The sequence below is a fragment of the Hyperolius riggenbachi genome, chromosome 2 (assembly GCF_040937935.1).
Source record: "Hyperolius riggenbachi isolate aHypRig1 chromosome 2, aHypRig1.pri, whole genome shotgun sequence".
In the NCBI taxonomy this organism is placed as follows: domain Eukaryota; kingdom Metazoa; phylum Chordata; class Amphibia; order Anura; family Hyperoliidae; genus Hyperolius; species Hyperolius riggenbachi.
In genome coordinates this window covers 534975239-534995009 of record NC_090647.1, presented here as the reverse complement: position 1 = coordinate 534995009, position 19771 = coordinate 534975239, and the positions used below count along the sequence as shown (strand labels likewise).

Below are 19771 nucleotides of genomic sequence, written 5' to 3'. Positions count from 1 at the left end.
GAGCAGCACCACTTAGGAGCAGGAGATGTAGGATTAGATTAGGTGTTACATATCACACATGCACCCCAACACTAGAATAGCTTTCAGGGTGACTAGCACCAATTAGAGTAGGCCAGCATAGTGTAGTGTAGGCCCCGCCCGAAGAGAGTCTACCTTGTCGCTGGTGGGCGGGCTTACAATCCTGTTGGCCAAATGTTTCATTTTTGCCAACTGGATTAACCAAAAGACTCTCAGGGCTGGAACCCACAAGTGCGATTTTGAGAGCATTTTTGGAGCGTTACAGAACGCTAGGGTTTAGCCAAAATGCTCAGCTAATGTAAATGGATGGGGTAACTTCCACTGGAGCGCTTGCGATTCCTCAAATCGCAAACGCAGGACATGGAGCATTTTGGGAGCGTTAGAGCTTCAGTGTAAAGTATATAAACCCTGGCGTAACCGCTCATCAAAACCTGCATGGAGCGATTTTGCTAGCGTTTTAACGTTACCACACACTGTAACAAAATTAAAATTAATTAAAAGGAACAATCAGGCTTTAAAACGCTAATCACTATTCGCTACACAATCGCAGGCAAATTGATGCACTTTGTAAAATCACTTCCTAAAACGCTCATGAAACCGCTGACAAACTGCTCCTACAAAATGCTGGCGCTTGCGATTAGCGATAGCGTTTTGCAGTGGGTTCCAGGCCTCACTTAAAAAAAAAATGCATGATCAGTTCTGTGGCCCAAGTCATCAATTTTAATGTGTTTTTATTTCTTCCTGTCCCGAGGTACATCACTCAGTCCACAAAACTAAAGAAGACCTCCAGGAAGCAGTTTTTACTTTCACTTAAGGATTTTAAAAATGATTTCTTTGTGGTTCTTAAAGAACCACTATCGCGGAAAATTAAAAAATGTAAAATACATGTAAACACATACAAATAAGCAGTGTTTCACCTCGATTAAAATGAGCCTTAAATTACTTTTCTCCCATCTTGGTGTCACTTACAGTAGGTAGTAACAATCTGACGGAACCAATAGGTTTTGGTCTAGTCCATCTCTTCATGGGGGATTCTCAGCATGGCCTTTATAACTTTGAAAGACCCTCCTTAAAAATAATTTATATAAAGATCCTGGATCAAGGAGATGCTGATTTTCTGAGTTAGAGTTGGTGAACACCTAAAAGCGCTAGCATACTCGCAAACGCTCAGTGCTTTTGGGAGAGAATTTTCAAGGCGATTCTAGGCATGTGCCTAGCGATTTTCTATTTATAACTGGTGATTTTTGGAGCGTTTTTGTGTAGCTTTTTTTAGGGGGGTTACAGTACTGGTTGTGTCACAAAAACGCTTGGAACATCGCTCTATTCTAGTGCTTTTTCCACTTTCCTATAGTTAACATTGAGGCTGAATCGCCTCAGAAATAAAAGGGCCCTTTTCCACAAGCGGCGATTGCAATGCTAAATCGCAAACCGCTAGTGATTTTTAAATCGCTACAGTTTGTTTAACATAGGGATCGCGGTAGGTAATTACCACTACCGCAATTCGCTTTTTTACTGAAGCGCGATCGCGCCTCGATTTTGCTATGCATTGCATTGCATAGCAAAAGCGTGATCGCAATCGCCAGGAAATTGCAGGGGAATTTTGGACTTTGCTGAAACGCAATCACTAGCGTTTAGCACGAAAGTTAGCGATTGCTAGTGGAAAGGGCCCTTTTCCACTAGCAATCGCAATCACAAATGCCGGCGATTGTGATTTTTCATTCATTCTGTTATGCGATTGCAATTTTTCATTTGCATTGCATTATCACTCTAAAAATCGCTCCAGAAAGCGATTGTGATTTGTGATTCCCAAATCAAATCACTATAGTGGAAAATACGGTACTTATCCGTTAGCCGGGCGCATCCTCTAGGTGGCGACAAAACACCACCAGAGTTACATCTTTCCCTACTATCCATGTCGGCCTGGAGGGGGAATAGTAATTAGAGCCACCTACCGGATGCGCCCGGCTAACGGATAAGTACCGAAAATACCTCTCATGATTTCTATGATAAAGCAACAACCCTATCGATTTAAAAATCACTAGCGATTTTTCGAATCAGCTGTGTAGTGGAAAAAGGCCCAAATGCAGCAGGACCTGCATGTGGGAGAAAATTACATCGCTCTGTGATCTATGGATCCATCCCATTAAGAAACATCAGCCAATCGCTTTTGAAAGCGCTGGTGTTTTAAAAAGCGCTCAGAAGCGCTTTCAAAAGCAGTAGAGTTTCGAAAAGCGCTTGGGTAATGTCTTTCTATGGGCTAGTTTGCATTAAGGTGCCAATACATCGTACAATATTTTATTTTTTTTCGATTCATTTCTTTCAATTATTCTGTTAGATCGAATATAAAGATTTTTCCAACATGTCCTATCAGATTTTTATTGGAAGAAAACAAACGGGATAGTCATTCGTTTTTCTTAATCCAAAAAAAAAAAAGATTCTTTTTGACTTTCATTAGATCGTTTTAGTTGAATAAAAACGGAAAATGTAACGTTTTTATTGTACCATGTATGGGCATCATTACAGTGATGTGACTTTTTCCCTAGCGCAAGTCCTGCAGCATTTTGGAGACAATTACGCCTCAATGTAAAAAATAGGAAAACTGTAAAATCAACAGAGCAAATAATAGAAGATCGCTAGACACATGCTGGGAATTGCTACTGCAAATCGCCGCAACAATTGCTAGGCGTTTGCGATTACAATTAGCAATTTGATGTGAACTTGCCCTAAGGCCCGTTACACACCAAAAGCGTGCAGGAGAACGGCTCCTGCACGCGTTGCGGCGTGTCGTCGGGAAACTCCGATGCGACGCTGAGTAGCGGCGGTAGTAGTTAATTACCCCGAAGGGGAAACGGCGATTCCCAACGATAAAATGCGTCGGGATACGTCGTACCGCAACGTATCGAAACGCAGCGTCGGGTGTGAAAGGTAAAAGGAAAGTCTATGGACTTTCCTTTTACCTTGGTTAACGCAAAAGTATAGACTTTGCGTTAAAACGCCAGAAGTGGGCTCTGGTGTGAACTTGCCCTAAATGCAAAATTGGATGCAATTTGGATGCAGCTTAACCACTTGCCGACCGCACGCTTATACCGTGCGTGGGCGAAGTGGCAGCTGCAGGACCAGCGACACAGTATTGCGTCGCCAGCTGCAGGCTGATTAATCAGGAAGCAGCTGCTCGTGCGAGCGGCTGCTTCCTGTCAATTCACGGCGGGGGGCTCCGTGAATAGCCTGCGGGCCGCCGATGGCGGCTCGCAGGCTAAATGTAAACACAAGCGGAAATAATCCGCTTTGTTTACATTGTACGGCGCTGCTGCCACCTGTCAGAGGCGCATTGCCACTATTGGACCTTTTTGAGCTTGCACTCCTTGCCTGATGAAGCGGGTTATACCTGCGAAACGCGTTGCGGAGTGCCAAAATAAATTGTTATTTGCGATTTGAACAATCTCAATTATCCATCTTTTCAGGAGGTAAGTCCACCTGTACTCCTCCTTTTTAGTTGTTTTTAGATCATTTTAACCTGCCTGGCGCCTCTGTCCAAAATTTGCACATTTTTGAGAATTGATTTTTTTATTGCGGAAAATACCGGCTTTTGCAGAAATTTTTTTGCATGAATCCCGCACTTTTACCGCACTTTTTCCGCATGCAGAAAAAACATGCGGAACATTTTGAGAATTTCAACTTGACGATATTTTGGTCGCAAACTTCCCGCATGTACTTTACCGCATGCGGGAAGTCTTTGAGAATAGAGCCCAATGTCCCCTTACAAAGGGACTCCGGGGCCCTGCAAAGCTCCGCCTCTAAATCGAACCACAGCCCCCCCCCCCACTAGTCCACGATAAGCCTCGTCTCCAATGGCCGTAAGCTCCGCCTACAGTCATATGCTTGTGTGCAGCTGGTTGCTAACCTGGGGAGGTGAGTTAAAGGGAACCTTATTAAGTGAAAAAAAAAAAAAAACAGGTTTAACTTACCTGGGGCTTCTACCAGCCCCCTGCAGCTGCCCTGTGCCCATGCTGTCACTAAGCTGCCCTCCAGTCCCCCTTAGCGATCCTCTTCCAGACTGACTGGCCACTGCGCATGTGCGTCTCCTCAATAGCGCTCCCATCTATGTGCAGTAGAGATTTTTTTAGTACTGCAAATTCGCAGACTGCTCCCATCCATGAGAGCGCGATTAGGAGGCGAGCGGACTAGAGGCTCTCATTAGAACGAAAGTAGGGTGCTGCGGGGCGCTGGAGGATGAGTACAGGGCAGCTGCAGGGGGCTGGTAAATGCACTTTTTTTGTCTTTCATACAGTTAAGGTTCACTTTAGTTCACCCTCTGCTGTGCTGTGTATTCGGGGCCCTCTCTTGCCACATAAACAGGGCTCTCTGGCTACCTATGTGGGAGACTCTGAAATAGGACATTTGGGCGCTGCCATAGGCAACCATTCAGATATTTAAATGGACACCTGTGTAGGTGCCCCAAAAATTCTAACCAGCCCCTAGAACCGGCCCTGGCCATACTTTCCAACTTTTTGAGATAAGAAATAGGGACACTTAAGCCACACTCGTGCCACACCCTTGATCACGCCCTAGGCACCCCCCTAGTCGCGCATACCATAAAGATTTCAAAATAAAAATATGTTATTTTATAATTTAAACCACACTGGTACTTTCTATCCTGGTTCATTTTCCTTCATATTAACATTTGAAAATAAGAAATATACATATGATTACATAGATGTATACATCAGTCATGAAAGAGGGACAAATGAGGAAGAAAGAGGGACACGGTCCCCAAAGAGGTACTGTCCCTCCAAAACAGGGATAGTTGGGAGCTATGAAATGCTGCAAGAGACAGCTATGTGTTGCAAGGCTGGCATACAAGTACAGTAATGCTTGAACATCTAGTTGAAGAAACCAGTGTGAAAACCTTGTATTAAAGCTGTGCTTACTATTATACAGCCTGACAGTATATGCTGTGCCTAGAATTAATCTTGTATTAATAGATATAACATATATATTACAGTATAGTATATACAGCACTGGCAAGGTGTGCTTAATCGCACAGCTCCACGTCACCAGCGCAAGGCATCTACATCACCTGCGAGACGGAAACACGACCTCAGCGGACAACGGAAGCAGCGCTCGAGCGACAAAAGGCTGGAGGAGGTCGGTGTGTCTCTGCTCTACACAGCCGAGGAGGACGACACTAGGAGCATCCCACGGAGTATCCAGGAACGGTATGTAAGCCGGCAGCATTGTGCGAGGAGCTCCCCCTTGTGGACGTTACTGGGAAAATGTCCATTGAACTTGTGTGCGGAGCTCCCCCTTGTGGCCGTACTGTGAGAATGTCCATTGAACTTGTGTGCGGCGCTCCCCGTGTGGCCGTACTGTGAGAATGTTAATTTTTGCATATGTAAATACCAGGAGACAGTTACATTGGAGGGGGCTGTGAGAAAGCGTGTGTATAATCTGAGTGTGGGGAATACTGAAGTCTAAGCTGATGACAGTCTAGCTAGGTAATCACAATACAATAGGGGGTTTAATCATCAAAACAAGTTAACTGCTGGGTAGAGGCAGGGCATAATTGTAAGGCATTAGTATTTATATAGCGCCGACATGTTCCACTGCCGCCACCCCCTGTTCCAGTTTTCAACTTTAATGTGGACGAAGCCTTTGGGTACCCTCGGAGGGCCACTGAAGTACTCGGGTCTCCAGGTACTTCCAAAGATGAGCAGCTCTATACTAGAAGAACTGAAGAAGCAGCCGGCGGGATATTTGAACAAGGGCCCCTGCAGTGGAACGAGGGGACACAGAGGAACGGGAAGGCTATTAGGGATCCAGAATCTTCCCTCTTCTGAGGTGAGTATCTTACTTTTTTATGGCAGGTTACAGCTTTCCTTTTTAGGTTGGCACTCCACAATACAATATCAGCAACATCCTGTGTAAATAAACCTTCTAGCACTGTTCCTATGCTGTCCACTGACCAGTCCCATAATCCCTTGAGGGTGAAGCGAGTCATTCGATAGTAAGGCCCAACCAAACCCGGCACACACACAATATGGCCGCAAACTGTCAGCAGCTGCTGCTCATTACCCCTTGCAGTCACCTTCCACTGTCAGTCCCACAATTATTATGTAGCTCAGAAAAATATAAATTTCACTCATCTTCGGTCTGTGGATCCACACACACTGCACATTCCTCTTCACACACAGGCCCAACAGGGAGATGGAACATGATAGCTATCCTCTGATTCTTCTTAAAGGACCATTATCACAAAACAATTTGAAAATTTAAAATGCATGTAAATACATAAATAAAAAGCACGTTTCTCCCAGAGTAAAATGAGCTATAAATTACTTTTCTACTATGTTGCTGTCACTTACAGTTAGTAGCAGAAATCTGACAGAACTGACAGGATTTGGACCATTAGTCCATATCCTCATAGGGATTCTCAGCATGGCCTTTATAAAGACGCTCCCTGAAAAGGATTTTTTTATTTGGGAGAAACGTACTTCTTATTTGTATGTGTTGACATATATTTTAAATTTACAACTTTCGCAATAGTGGTCCCTTTAAAGGACAACTGGAGAGAGAGGTATATGGAGGCTGCCATGTTTATTTCCTTTTTAAGCAATACGCATGCTGGGTGGGGGTGATACAGGCTGCCTATTAGTGGTATATTGTGTGTGCGCATGCTGGGTGGGGGTGAAACAGGCTGCCTATTAGTGGCATATTGTGTGGGCGCAGCTCGGTGGGGCTGACACAGGTTGCCTATTAGTGGCATATTGTGTGTGCGCATGCTGGGTGGGGGTGACACAGGCTGCCTATTAGTGGCATATTGTGTGGGCGCAGCTCGGTGGGGCTGACACAGGTTGCCTATTAGTGGCATATTGTGTGTGCGCATGCTGGGTGGGGGTGACACAGGCTGCCTATTAGTGACATATTGTGTGCACATGCTGGGTGGGGGTGACAAAGGCTGCCTATTAGTGGCAAATTGTGTGTGCATGCTGGGTGGGGGTGACACAGGCTGCCTATTAGTGGCATATTGTGTGTGCATGCTGGGTGGGGGTGACACAGGCTGCCTATTAGTGGCATATTGTGTGTACGCATTCTGGGTGGGGGTGACACAGGTTGCCTATTAGTGGCATATTGTGTGCGCATTCTGGGTGGGCGTGACAAAGGCTGCCTATTCGTGGCATATTGTGTGTACGCATTCTGGGTGGGGGTGACACAGGCTGGCTATTAGTGGCATATTGTGTGCGCATGCTGGGTGGGGCCCAGGTGCTTCAGGCTTTTTTGGAGGTTTGCGGTCCAATGGCTATAACCACGTGGGAAGCCTCACCCTCAAGGCGCAGGAACGGCGACTTGGAGTTTGCCTGCGGCCACACTAAGCCGAAAGCGCCTGCTCTCGTGAGATTGTGGAAGCTAAGCGGCTTCAGGCCTGGTTAGTAGCTGCGTGGGAGACCGGCTGTGAATTCGGCTACACTAAGCCGAAAGCGCCCGCTCTCGTTAGATCGTGGAAGCTAAGCGTCTTCAGGCCTGGTTAGTAGCTGTGTGGGAGACCGGCTGTGAACCCCAGGTGCTGCAGGCATTTCTTTGGGTTTGCAGTCCAATGGCTATGAGCACGTGGGAAGCCTCACTTTCAAGGCACAGGAACGGCGCCTTGGATTTTGCCTGCGGCCACACTAAGCCGAAAGCGCCTGCTCTCGTCAGATTGTGGAAGCTAAGCGGCTTCAGGCCTGGTTAATAGCTGCATGGGAGACCGGCTGTGAACCCCAGGTGCTACAGGCTTTTTTGGGGGTTTGCGGTCCAATGGCTATGAGCACGTGGGAAGCCTCACCTTCAAGGCGCAGGAATGGCACCTTGGACTGTGCCTGTGGCCACACTAAGCCAAAAGTGCCCGCTCTCGTCAGATCGCGGAAGCTAAGTGGCATCAGGCCTGGTTAGTAGCTGCGTGGGAGACCGGCTGTGAACCCCAGGTGCTGCAGGCTTTTTTTTGGGTTTGTGGTCCAATGGCTATGAGCACGTGGGAAGCCTCACCTTCAAGGCGCAGGAACGGCGCCTTGGATTTTGCCTGCGGCCACACTAAGCCAAAAGCGCCCGCTTTCGTCAGATCGCGGAAGCCAAGTGGTTTCAGGCCTGGTTAGTAGCTGCGTGGGAGACCAGCTGTGAACCCCAGGTGCTGCAGGCTTTTTTTTGGGTTTGCGGTCCAATGGCTATGAGCACGTGGGAAGCCTCACCTTCAAGGCGCAGGAACAGCGCCTTGGATTTCGCCTGCGGCCACACTAAGCCGAAAGCGCCCGCTCTCGTCAGATCGCGGAAGCTAAGCGGCTTCAGTCCTGATAAGTAGCTGCGTGGGAGAGTGGCTGTGAACCCCAGGTGCTGCAGGTTTTTTTGGGGGGTTTGCGGTCCAATGGCTATGAGCACGTGGGAAGCCTCACCTTCAAGGCGCAGGAATGGCGCCTTGGACTGTGCCTGTGGCCACACTAAGCCAAAAGCGCCCGCTCTCGTCAGATCGCGGATGCTAAGCGGCTGCAGGCCTGGTTAGTAGCTGCGTGGGAGAGTGGCTGTGAATCCCAGGTGCTGCAGGCTTTTTTTGGGTTTGCGGTCCAATGGCTATGAGCACGTGGGAAGCCTCACCTTCAAGGCGCAGGAACGGCGCCTTGGATTGTGCCTGCGGCCAAACTAAGCCAAAAGCGCCCACTCTCATCAGATTGTGGAAGCTAAGAGACTTCAGGCCTGGTTAGTAGCTGTGTGGGAGACCGGCTGTGAACCTGTGGGGGTGACACAGTTTGCCCGATTAGTGGCATATTGTGTGCACATGCTGGGTGGGGGTGACACAGGTTGCCTATTAGTGGCATATTGTGTGTACGCATGCTGGGTGGGGTTGACTAGAGTTGGGCGAACAGTTCGGCTGTGTTAGCCGAACTGCAGCCGAACTGTTCGGCTGCCCAACCTGTCATTTCGCTGTGGCTCTTACTACTTCCGGGTCGCAATGACCCGAAGAAGTACGTCTGCGCTGGCCCGGCGGAGCGCGTCCTAGATCGCGCTCCCGTTGCCGGGCATTCTCTGCGCATGTGTGTGACGTCATGAGTGACGTCACACACATGCGCAGAGATTTCCTAAGAGGAAACCAAAGTAATATATGACCACCCTATAAATCACACATACACTGACAGCTTTTACCCCAGACTAACTTACCTTAACTGACTCATACTGACTGATACCCAGTCCCAGACATACACACTGTGACAGACACACACTCACTTTAGAATGACATACCCAGACCAACACCTCATCCCATGGACTGTAGCATAGTGCTAACCACAGAGATGAGATTAGGATAAGATTAGACCTCCCCACACACACACACACCAAACACTTGAACAGGGCATATTGGTGAGCAGCACCACTTAGGAGCAGGAGATGTAGGATTAGATTAGGTGTTACATATCACACATGCACTCCAACACTAGAATAGCTTTCAGGGTGACTAGCACCAATTAGAGTAGGCCAGCATAGTGTAGTGTAGGCCCCGCCCGAAGAGAGTCTACCTTGTCGCTGGTGGGCGGGCTTACAATCCTGTTGGCCAAATGTTTCATTTTTGCCAACTGGATTAACCAAAAGACTCTCAGGGCTGGAACCCACAAGTGCGATTTTGAGAGCATTTTTGGAGCGTTACAGAACGCTAGCGTTTAGTCAAAATGCTCAGCTAATGTAAATGGATGGGGTAACTTCCACTGGAGCACTTGCGATTCCTCAGATCGCAAACGCAGGACATGGAGCATTTTGGGAGCATTAGAGCTTCAGTGTAAAGTATATAAACCCTGGCGTAACCGCTCATCAAAAACTGCATGGAGCGATTTTGCTAGCGTTTTAACGTTACCACACACTGTAACAAAATTAAAATTAATTAAAAGGAACAATCAGGCTTTAAAACGCTAATCTCTATTCGCTACACAATCGCAGGCAAATTGATGCACTTTGTAAAATCACTTCCTAAAACGCTCATGAAACCGCTGACAAACTGCTCCTACAAAATGCTGGCGCTTGCGATTAGCGATAGCGTTTTGCAGTGGGTTCCAGGCCTCACTTAAAAAAAAAATGCATGATCAGTTCTGTGGCCCAAGTCATCAATTTGAATGTGTTTTTTATTTCTTCCTGTCCCGAGGTACATCACTCAGTCCACAAAACTAAAGAAGACCTCCAGGAAGCAGTTTTTACTTTCACTTAAGGATTTTAAAAATGATTTCTTTGTGGTTCTTAAATAACCACTATCGCGGAAAATTAAAAAATGTAAAATACATGTAAACACATACAAATAAGCAGTGTTTCACCCCGATTAAAATTAGCCTTAAATTACTTTTCTCCCATCTTGGTGTCACTAAAGGTGCCCATACACTCGTCAGATTGGCAGCAGATAGATAAGAAATGCATCTGATGGTCTATCTGATGCGTTTTTAGAAAATTTTTTACCAGTATAGAATTCCAACAGATTTCAGTTTGAAATCTATTGAAATTCGATCTGATGGCATTTTTTTGCCATCAGATTTCCATTAAGGCCAATGCAAACTGATAAGCAATCTCTTCAGATCGACCTAAATTTTCCACCCTGCAAGTTCGATGGAAATCCATCGAAATCGATCGAAATCGGCCATCGATCGGTCGATTGGCCAACCGATTTGCAATCGATCAATCGATCGATCGATCGTGATCGATCGGTCGGCCAGAAAATCGGCTGAGTGTATGGGCTGCTTTACAGTAGGTAGTAACAATCTGACGGAACCAATAGGTTTTGGTCTAGTCCATCTCTTCATGGGGGATTCTCAGCATGGCCTTTATAACTTTCAAAGACCCTCTTTAAAAATAATTTATATAAAGATCCTGGCAGCCTCCCTGCTCGCTGCACACTTTTGTAGCAGTTAGACGGAGCAACTGCCATTCACTAAGTGCTTTTAAAAATAAAGAAAACCCTAAGAACGCCCCACTAGGAGATGGGCTAGTCCAAAACCTGTTGGTTCTGCCAGATTTCTTCTACCCACTGTAAGTGACAGAAACATAGGAGAAATGTAATTAAGGGCTCATTTTACTCTGGAAGAAATGTACTTCTTATTTGTATGTGTTTACATGTATTTTACATTTTACAATGTTCACGATAATGGTCCTTTAAGCACCTGAGGAACACGTTTATACCCCCCCTATTGACCAGGCCATTGTTTACATTTCCACACTTTACAACTTTAATGGTTTATTGCTCAGTCATGCAACTTAGCACCCAAATGAATGTTACCTGCTTTTCTTCCCACTTATAGAGCTTTCTTTGGGTGGTCTCTGATTGCTGCTGCAATCTTTACAGCCATTAGGAGGGACAGTTAAGTGACAGGGCTGTCCTCTGTACATTGATGCGCTAGATTGGAGCACTGTACACATATTTATTAGCTGTTTATGTCTTTAAGTCAGCTTATCAGCTCCGATTGTGACTGGCAGGCTGATGACAAAACTCCGCTTTGTTTACAGCAGGGAACGCGTGCTCGAGCGAGCGCTCATTCCCTGAAAATCTCGTTTCTGGGGAGATCATGCCACCTGGCATGAGCAAGGAATGAGTAAGCCACTCTGCCACTTGCAATCCTGCGTTAGGCGGTCGCAGAGTGGTTAAAGTGATCCGGAACTCAATTTGCACTTCTTTGCAGCCATGGCGACAATACTCTTCTGAGTACAAACTGCTTAGAAACTCACACCTTTTTGGAATTAGAAATTGATTGGCTCATACAATTCCTTTTAAACAGTGCACCTTGCCTGTCTGTTTGCTGATCCATTCCTTCCAACACATTTCCTACATTACATTCAGCATATTGCTCCACCCCCTAGCATCATCTGTGAAGATGTGCTGAATATGGAGAAACCCCAAAAACTGTCCACTAAAATATTGCCACATCATCATTCTAATTACCTAATTATGCTTCTGTCATGTTTTAATTTCTGTTACTTCTCCCCATTACACCCTGTTGTTTATTTACCATGACTTTCTCATCAAATGTACAGCCATGCATCAGCCACATGCCAGAGTGTCACAGTAGCCAGTGTGGCAAGATGATTGGTTGTGTCCCTGATGACATCAAAATGGGCCCTGATGACATCACAATAGCCAGAAAAGCATAAATAGGATGCTCTGGAGTCTCTTGAAGCAGATGATGTTAGACCTCTGGGGGCTCCTGGACTGTGTTAGGTGTGCAAGGTGTCTTGCAAGGCGGCTATGGTAACAAAAAGTGCAGTTAGTTAATCATGGTATGTCACGGACGATTGCGGGGACGCAGGCGCGTCCTGGAACCGCCCGTGAAGAAAAGAACGATCGCACTCGATTCCTGCATCGATTGCGCCTCAGATCAATAAAACCAAGATCTGATGTGCAGTATCCCTCTGCTTAGGAACAGCTGGGAAATCTGTCTTAGCTGAAATGACAGCCTGGGGGGAAGGTGTTAATTAGCTTGGACATATTCCCTGTGGAAGGCCCAATTTCCCTTTTGGCTCTGGGAACCAGGTGACACTTAGCTGATCTCATGGAGATGTTAATTAACCAAAGGATGCCTAGGTGCAGCCAAGAAGGCTACGAATCCACGGGAGGTCTTGACACTCTGTTCTCTGCTAAAGATCAAAGGAAAGTCAGCTGTTAGCAGCTAGAACACAACCTCAGTCTCATGGCATAATCCATAACTTCCCAGATCTGTAATATTTCTGGGGTTCCTGAGATGGCCGCTTCACCAAACATGGGGGAAGTGTAGCATGAGCCCCGGTGCTGGTTCTGAGGAAGTTTCAGAACCTTCGGAGGTAAGGACTGCCAGCTAGGCAGTTTCAAAGTGCCCTGATGATACCACAGGGGTCCCACCCCTCATGTCTGGTATCAGGGCGCTGGGTAAATCGAGACAGACCTGAAAATGTTAATAAATCTGCCCTGACCTGTACGGTTCTGTGAGTTAGAGCCCATATATGGGTAGATATGATTTCTAGCCCCAGGATAAGGGGAGGGCTCATCTCATCTTTGAAGGGGGTGTATGGCTCCCCGCCCTCACTCCCTCCTACTGAAGCAGGGGCATAAGAATGGCTGAGGATCCAAACTCAGTGTCCTCCACACTGAACCATCTTGCACTCATCAGATGCCAGCTTGAGGATATGCTGGCATCCACCTGGTCTGAACTCTGAACTCTGGACTTTGAAACCAAGAACTTTATGATTCTTCCCACAATAAGGACATCTTTCCAGGAACTAAGTATTTTTCTCCCTTCTTTTATTTTTCATACTGGCTATTACTGTTTTAATAGTTGTTGATTTTCATAATTGTCTGTATATATTAATTATTTATATTGCGTGAATAAACGACTTTCCCCAAGTCATTCACTGTTTCGCTACCCTGCTTATCAGCACACACAGAACTGATCCCGGGTCTCTGAAGATACGCTACTGTTTGTTTGTTGTTGGCTAGACAGAATATCGTGTGTTTAACCGTTTTATTCGCAGGATTAGTCAGTCAGTTAGTGGGCCCCACGGTCCCATAGTAACCGCGGTGGTGGCAGTTTACTCTGAACCAGTAGGTGACGTTGTAATTACCCGTGTCTCACAGGCTCCCTTCTGAGTTGTCTGCGGCTAATTCTTAACGGTTCCTGCGCATTGACTGCGACCAGAGTTCGCACGATCTGTGCGCTGGCACCGTTTAGAAGGCTAAGTGCGGTCAGCCACGAGGGCCCTTGTGACATGGTATATTTTTTTTCTTAGGATGGCTACCTTAGCTTAATATAGTAGGTTATATTTGTTGGTTGCATGGTTAGGTTAGTTAATTATAGTAGATTGGTTTTTGTTGGTTGGATAAAAAATTATAGCTAGCTTCCGACTGACATTTATGCTCCATCTCTCCTTCTATTAACGCATTTCTGATACCGTTTATTTGTTTGGCTGGAACTACTATTATTTGCTTAGTGTAGGCAGCCCATTCTTCCTCATCTTACAATGGGGATCATTAAAATGAACCAGCCTGTTAGAGAGAATGAGCAAAGAAAACCTGTTGCTGAACTCTGGGGCCTCTAAGGCAAGTAGAAGAGTTCATGTTGTCTTCGTTTTCCACTCTTAGGGGGTCATGTGGTCCTCTTCGCTGCTTGTCCAGTCTGTGCATTCGTACAACTGTAAAGTGGGGAATGAGGGGGATACCGCTTTACGGAGGACAGATGAGCAGTACCCCGGTCAAACTGAGTGAAAGCAAGGGGAGTCAAGACTAGCTTGTTCTTCTCTGTGTGGACACCCAGGGAGCAGGAGGAAACCAAAGTAATTTATGACCACTCCTTTTGTTTATATATTTCTGATATAAACAGCTTGTGTGGAAGTTGTTGTCGTTAGTGTGAGTAGTCTATTCTTCCTCAACTTACACTGAGGATTTACATGAGCTAGACTGCCGCTGAACTCCAGGGGCCCCTAGGGCACTTACAGAGTTTTAGGTTGTCCTTGTCGCATAGTCTTAGGTGGTCATACGGTCCTCTTCGCTGCTCATCAGGTCTGTGCATTCGTACAACTGTAAAGTGGGGAATGAAGGGGCTACCGCTTTACGGAGGACGGATGAGCAGTACCCCAGTCAAATAAGAGGAAACCAAAGTAATATATGACCACCCTATAAATCACACATACACTGACTGACATACACTGACAGCTTTTACCCCAGACTAACTTACCTTAACTGACTCATACTGACTGATACCCAGTCCCAGACATACACACTGTGACAGACACACACTCACTTTAGAATGACATACCCAGACCAACACCTCATCCCATGGACTGTAGCATAGTGCTAACCATAGAGATGAGATTAGGATAAGATTAGACCTCCCCACACACACACACACCAAACACTTGAACAGGGCATATTGGTGAGCAGCACCACTTAGGAGCAGGAGATGTAGGATTAGATTAGGTGTTACATATCACACATGCACTCCAACACTAGAATAGCTTTCAGGGTGACTAGCACCAATTAGAGTAGGCCAGCATAGTGTAGTGTAGGCCCCGCCCGAAGAGAGTCTACCTTGTCGCTGGTGGGCGGGCTTACAATCCTGTTGGCCAAATGTTTCATTTTTGCCAACTGGATTAACCAAAAGACTCTCAGGGCTGGAACCCACAAGTGCGATTTTGAGAGCATTTTTGGAGCGTTACAGAACGCTAGCGTTTAGCCAAAATGCTCAGCTAATGTAAATGGATGGGGTAACTTCCACTGGAGCGCTTGCGATTCCTCAAATCACAAACGCAGTACATGGAGCATTTTGGAAGCGTTAGCGCTTCAGTGTAAAGTATATAAACCCTGGCGTAACCGCTCATCAAAACCTGCATGGAGCGATTTTGCTAGCGTTTTAACGTTACCACACACTGCAACAAAATTAAAATTAATTAAAAGGACCAATCAGGCTTTAAAACGCTAATCTCTATTCGCTACACAATCGCAGGCAAATTGATGCACTTTGTAAAATCACTTCCTAAAACGCTCATGAAACCGCTGACAAACTGCTCCTACAAAATGCTGGCGCTTGCGATTAGCGATAGCGTTTTGCAGTGGGTTCCAGGCCTCACTTAAAAAAAAATGCATGATCAGTTCTGTGGCCCAAGTCATCAATTTTAATGTGTTTTTTACTTCTTCCTGTCCCGAGGTACATCACTCAATCCACAAAACTAAAGAAGACCTCCAGGAAGCAGTTTTTACTTTCACTTAAAGGGACACTTAAGTCAAACAAAAAAAATGAGTTTTACTCACCCAGGGCTTCCAATAGCCCCCTGCAGCTGTCCGGTGCCCTCGCCGTCTCCCTCCGATCCCCCTGGCCCCGCCGGCAGCTACTTCCTGTTTCGGTGACAGGAGCTGACAGGCTGGGGATGCGAGTGATTCTTCACGTTCCCAGACACATTAGCACCCTCTATGCTGCTATATGGTATATGATATATGCTATAGTAGCATTGATGGCGCTATTGGGGCCAGGAACGCAGAGCCGGGACAAGGTCCTTCAGCACCCAAGGCTGAGACACCAAAGTGCGCCCCTCCATCCCTGCCTCCCCAGCCATCACACACTGATTGCTATTGACTAAGAGGCGCCACAGGGCCCACAACCTCCCCAACACCTTAATATCTAGTTATCTGGCTTGCAGTCACTGCCATGTATCCCCTTTTCTTATTTCTTTCTGCTTCATACACAATTAGGAATGACAGCTGAATGAATTCTGCGCCCCCTCCTACACTGCGCCCTGAGGCTGGAGCCTCTCCAGCCTATGCCTCGGCCCGGCCCTGCAGGAACGCGAAGAATCACTCGCGTCCCCAGCCTGTCAGCTCCTGTCACTGAAACAGGAAGTGGCTGCTGGCGGGGCCAGGAGGATCGGAGGGAGACGGCGAGGGCACCGGACAGCTGCAGGGGAGCTATTGGAAGCCCCAGGTGAGTAAAACTCATTTTTTTTGTTTGACTTAAGTGTCCCTTTAAGGATTTTAAAAATAATTTCTTTGTGGTTCTTAAAGAACCACTATCGCGGAAAATTAAAAAATGTAAAATACATGTAAACACATACAAATAAGCAGTGTTTCACCCCGATTAAAATGAGCCTTAACCTCCTTGGCGGTCTGATTCTTTCCAGATTTTAGGGTCTGAAAGCGGTGCAATTTTTTTTTCACTCTTTCAGACCCTAAAACCTGAAAAAAATCATTCTGGCAGGGAGATCTGCAGCAAAATTTAAAAAAAATTACCTTCCTGGGCTCCTGGGCTGCAGTTTTCTCTTTGCCCACAAGATGGCGCTAATATACATATAAACGAACTTCTCTATATTTCTCTAATATAGAGAAGTTCGTTTTCAATGTTAGCCCCGCCCCCTATGACGTCACGCTGCCACCACCGCTCTGCTGCCACCACCACGGCTGCGCTGCTCCAACTGGCTGCCGGGTCCCCGGAAGAATAGCGGGGACATGGGGGATCCCGGCGGCCAGGGAAAGACCCCACACTGCCGGGGAGAGAGGCTGGAGTCCCGCTGCGCAGCGAGATCGCGCGCGGGACTCCACAACTGCAGGTACAGCTCTGCAATGCCTACCCCGACCTGAGCTCGGGATCACCGATAGCAGCTGCTTTTTTCTACCCCGAGCTCAGGTCGGGAAAACCGGCAAGGAGGTTAAATGACTTTTCTCCCATCTTGGTGTCACTTACAGTAGGTAGTAACAATCTGACGGAACCAATAGGTTTTGGTCTAGTCTATCTCTTCATGGGGGATTCTCAGCATGGCCTTTATAACTTTCAAAGACCCTCCTTAAAAATAATTTATATAAAGATCCTGGATCAAGGAGATGCTGATTTTCTGAGTTAGAGTTGGTGAACACCTAAAAGCGCTAGCATACTCGCAAACGCTCAGTGCTTTTGGGAGAGATTTTTCAAGGCGATTCTAGGCATGTGCCTAGCGATTTTCTATTTATAACTGGTGATTTTTGGAGCGTTTTTGTGTAGCTTTTTTTAGGGGGGTTACAGTACAACTGCTAGTGTACTGGTTGTGTCACAAAAACGCTTGGAACATCGCTCTATTCTAGTGCTTTTTCCACTTTCCTATAGTTAACATTGAGGCTGAATCGCCTCAGAAATAAAAGGGCCCTTTTCCACAAGCGGCGATTGCAATGCTAAATCGCAAACTGCTAGTGATTTTTAAATCGCTACAGTTTGTTTTTTAACATAGGGATCGCGGTAGGTAATTACCACTACCGCAATTCGTTTTTTTACTGAAGCGCGATCGCGCCTCGATTTTGCTATGCATTGCATTGCATAGCAAAAGCGTGATCGCAATCGCCAGGAAATTGCAGGGGAATTTTGGACTTTGCTGAAACGCAATCACTAGCGTTTAGCACGAAAGTTAGCGATTGCTAGTGGAAAGGGCCCTTTTCCACTAGCAATCGCAATCACAAATGCCGGCGATTGTGATTTTTCATTCATTCTGTTATGCGATTGCAATTTTTCATTTGCATTGCATTATCACTCTAAAAATCGCTCCAGAAAGCGATTGTGATTTGTGATTCCCAAATCAAATCACTATAGTGGAAAATACGGTACTTATCCGTTAGCCGGGCGCATCCTCTAGGTGGCGACAAAACACCACCAGAGTTACATCTTTCCCTACTATCCATGTCGGCCTGGAGGGGGAATAGTAATTAGAGCCACCTACCGGATGCGCCCGGCTAATGGATAAGTACCCAAAATACCTCTCATGATTTCTATGATAAAGCAACAACCCTATCGATTTAAAAATCACTAGCGATTTTGCGAATCAGCTGTGTAGTGGAAAAAGGCCCAAATGCAGCAGGACCTGCATTTGGGAGAAAATTACATCGCTCTGTGATCTATGGATCCATCCCATTAAGAAACATCAGCCAATCGCTTTTGAAAGCGCTGGTGTTTTAAAAAGCGCTCAGAAGCGCTTTCAAAAGCAGTAGAGTTTCGAAAAGCGCTTGGGTAATGTCTTTCTATGGGCTAGTTTGCATTAAGGTGCCAATACATCGTACAATATTTTATTTTTTTTCGATTCATTTCTTTCAATTATTCTGTTAGATCGAATATAAAGATTTTTCCAACATGTGGTATCAGATTTTTATTGGAAGAAAACAAACGGGATAGTCGTTCGTTTTTCTTAATCCAAAAAAAAAAAAGATTCTTTTTGACTTTCATTAGATCGTTTTAGTTGAATAAAAACGGAAAATGTAACGTTTTTATTGTACCATGTATGGGCATCATTACAGTGATGTGACTTTTTCCCTAGCGCAAGTCCTGCAGCATTTTGGAGACAATTACGCCTCAATGTAAAAAATAGGAAAACTGTAAAATCAACAGAGCAAATAATAGAAGATCGCTAGGCACATGCTGGGAATTGCTACTGCAAATCGCCGCAACAATTGCTAGGCGTTTACGATTACAATTAGCAATTTGATGTGAACTTGCCCTAAGGCCCGTTACACACCAAAAGCGAGCAGGAGAACGGCTCCTGCACGCGTTGCGGCGTGTCGTCGGGAAACTCCGGTGCGACGCTGAGTAGCGGCGGTAGTAGTTAATTACCCCGAAGGGGAAACGGCGATTCCCAACGATAAAATGCGTCGGGATGCGTCGTACCGCAACGTATCGAAACGCAGCGTCGGGTGTGAAAGGTAAAAGGAAAGTCTATGGACTTTCCTTTTACCTTGGTTAACGCAAAAGTATAGACTTTGCGTTAAAACGCCAGAAGTGGGCTCTGGTGTGAACTTGCCCTAAATGCAAAATTGGATGCAATTTGGATGCAGCTTAACCACTTGCCGACCGCACGCTTATACCGTGCGTCGGCGAAGTGGCAGCTGCAGGACCAGCGACACAGTATTGCGTCGCCAGCTGCAGGCTGATTAATCAGGAAGCAGCCGCTCGTGCGAGCGGCTGCTTCCTGTCAATTCACGGCGGGGGGGCTCCGCGAATAGCCTGCGGGCCACAACACAAGCGGAAATAATCCGCTTTGTTTACATTGTACGGCGCTGCTGCCACCTGTCAGAGGCGCATTGCCACTATTGGACCTTTTTGAGCTTGCACTCCTTGCCTGATGAAGCGGGTTATACCTGCGAAACGCGTTGCGGAGTGCCAAAATAAATTGTTATTTGCGATTTGAACAATCTCAATTATCCATCTTTTCAGGAGGTAAGTCCACCTGTACTCCTCCTTTTTAGTTGTTTTTAGATCATTTTAACCTGCCTGGCGCCTCTGTCCAAAATTTGCAC

At 46.3% G+C, this 19771-nt stretch overlaps 6 pseudogenes; all 6 read left to right on the top strand.

Moving 5' to 3' along the window:
• Positions 1-7469: 7469 nt before the first annotated feature.
• On the top strand, positions 7470-7588 carry LOC137554536 (5S ribosomal RNA; annotated as a pseudogene).
• Positions 7589-7669: 81 nt separating this feature from the next.
• Positions 7670-7788, top strand: LOC137553572 (5S ribosomal RNA; annotated as a pseudogene).
• An 81-nt stretch (positions 7789-7869) lies between these two features.
• On the top strand, positions 7870-7988 carry LOC137550036 (5S ribosomal RNA; annotated as a pseudogene).
• Positions 7989-8069: 81 nt separating this feature from the next.
• On the top strand, positions 8070-8188 carry LOC137549411 (5S ribosomal RNA; annotated as a pseudogene).
• Positions 8189-8269: 81 nt separating this feature from the next.
• On the top strand, positions 8270-8388 carry LOC137553668 (5S ribosomal RNA; annotated as a pseudogene).
• Positions 8389-8470: 82 nt separating this feature from the next.
• Positions 8471-8589, top strand: LOC137554159 (5S ribosomal RNA; annotated as a pseudogene).
• The last annotated feature ends 11182 nt before the right edge of the window (positions 8590-19771 follow it).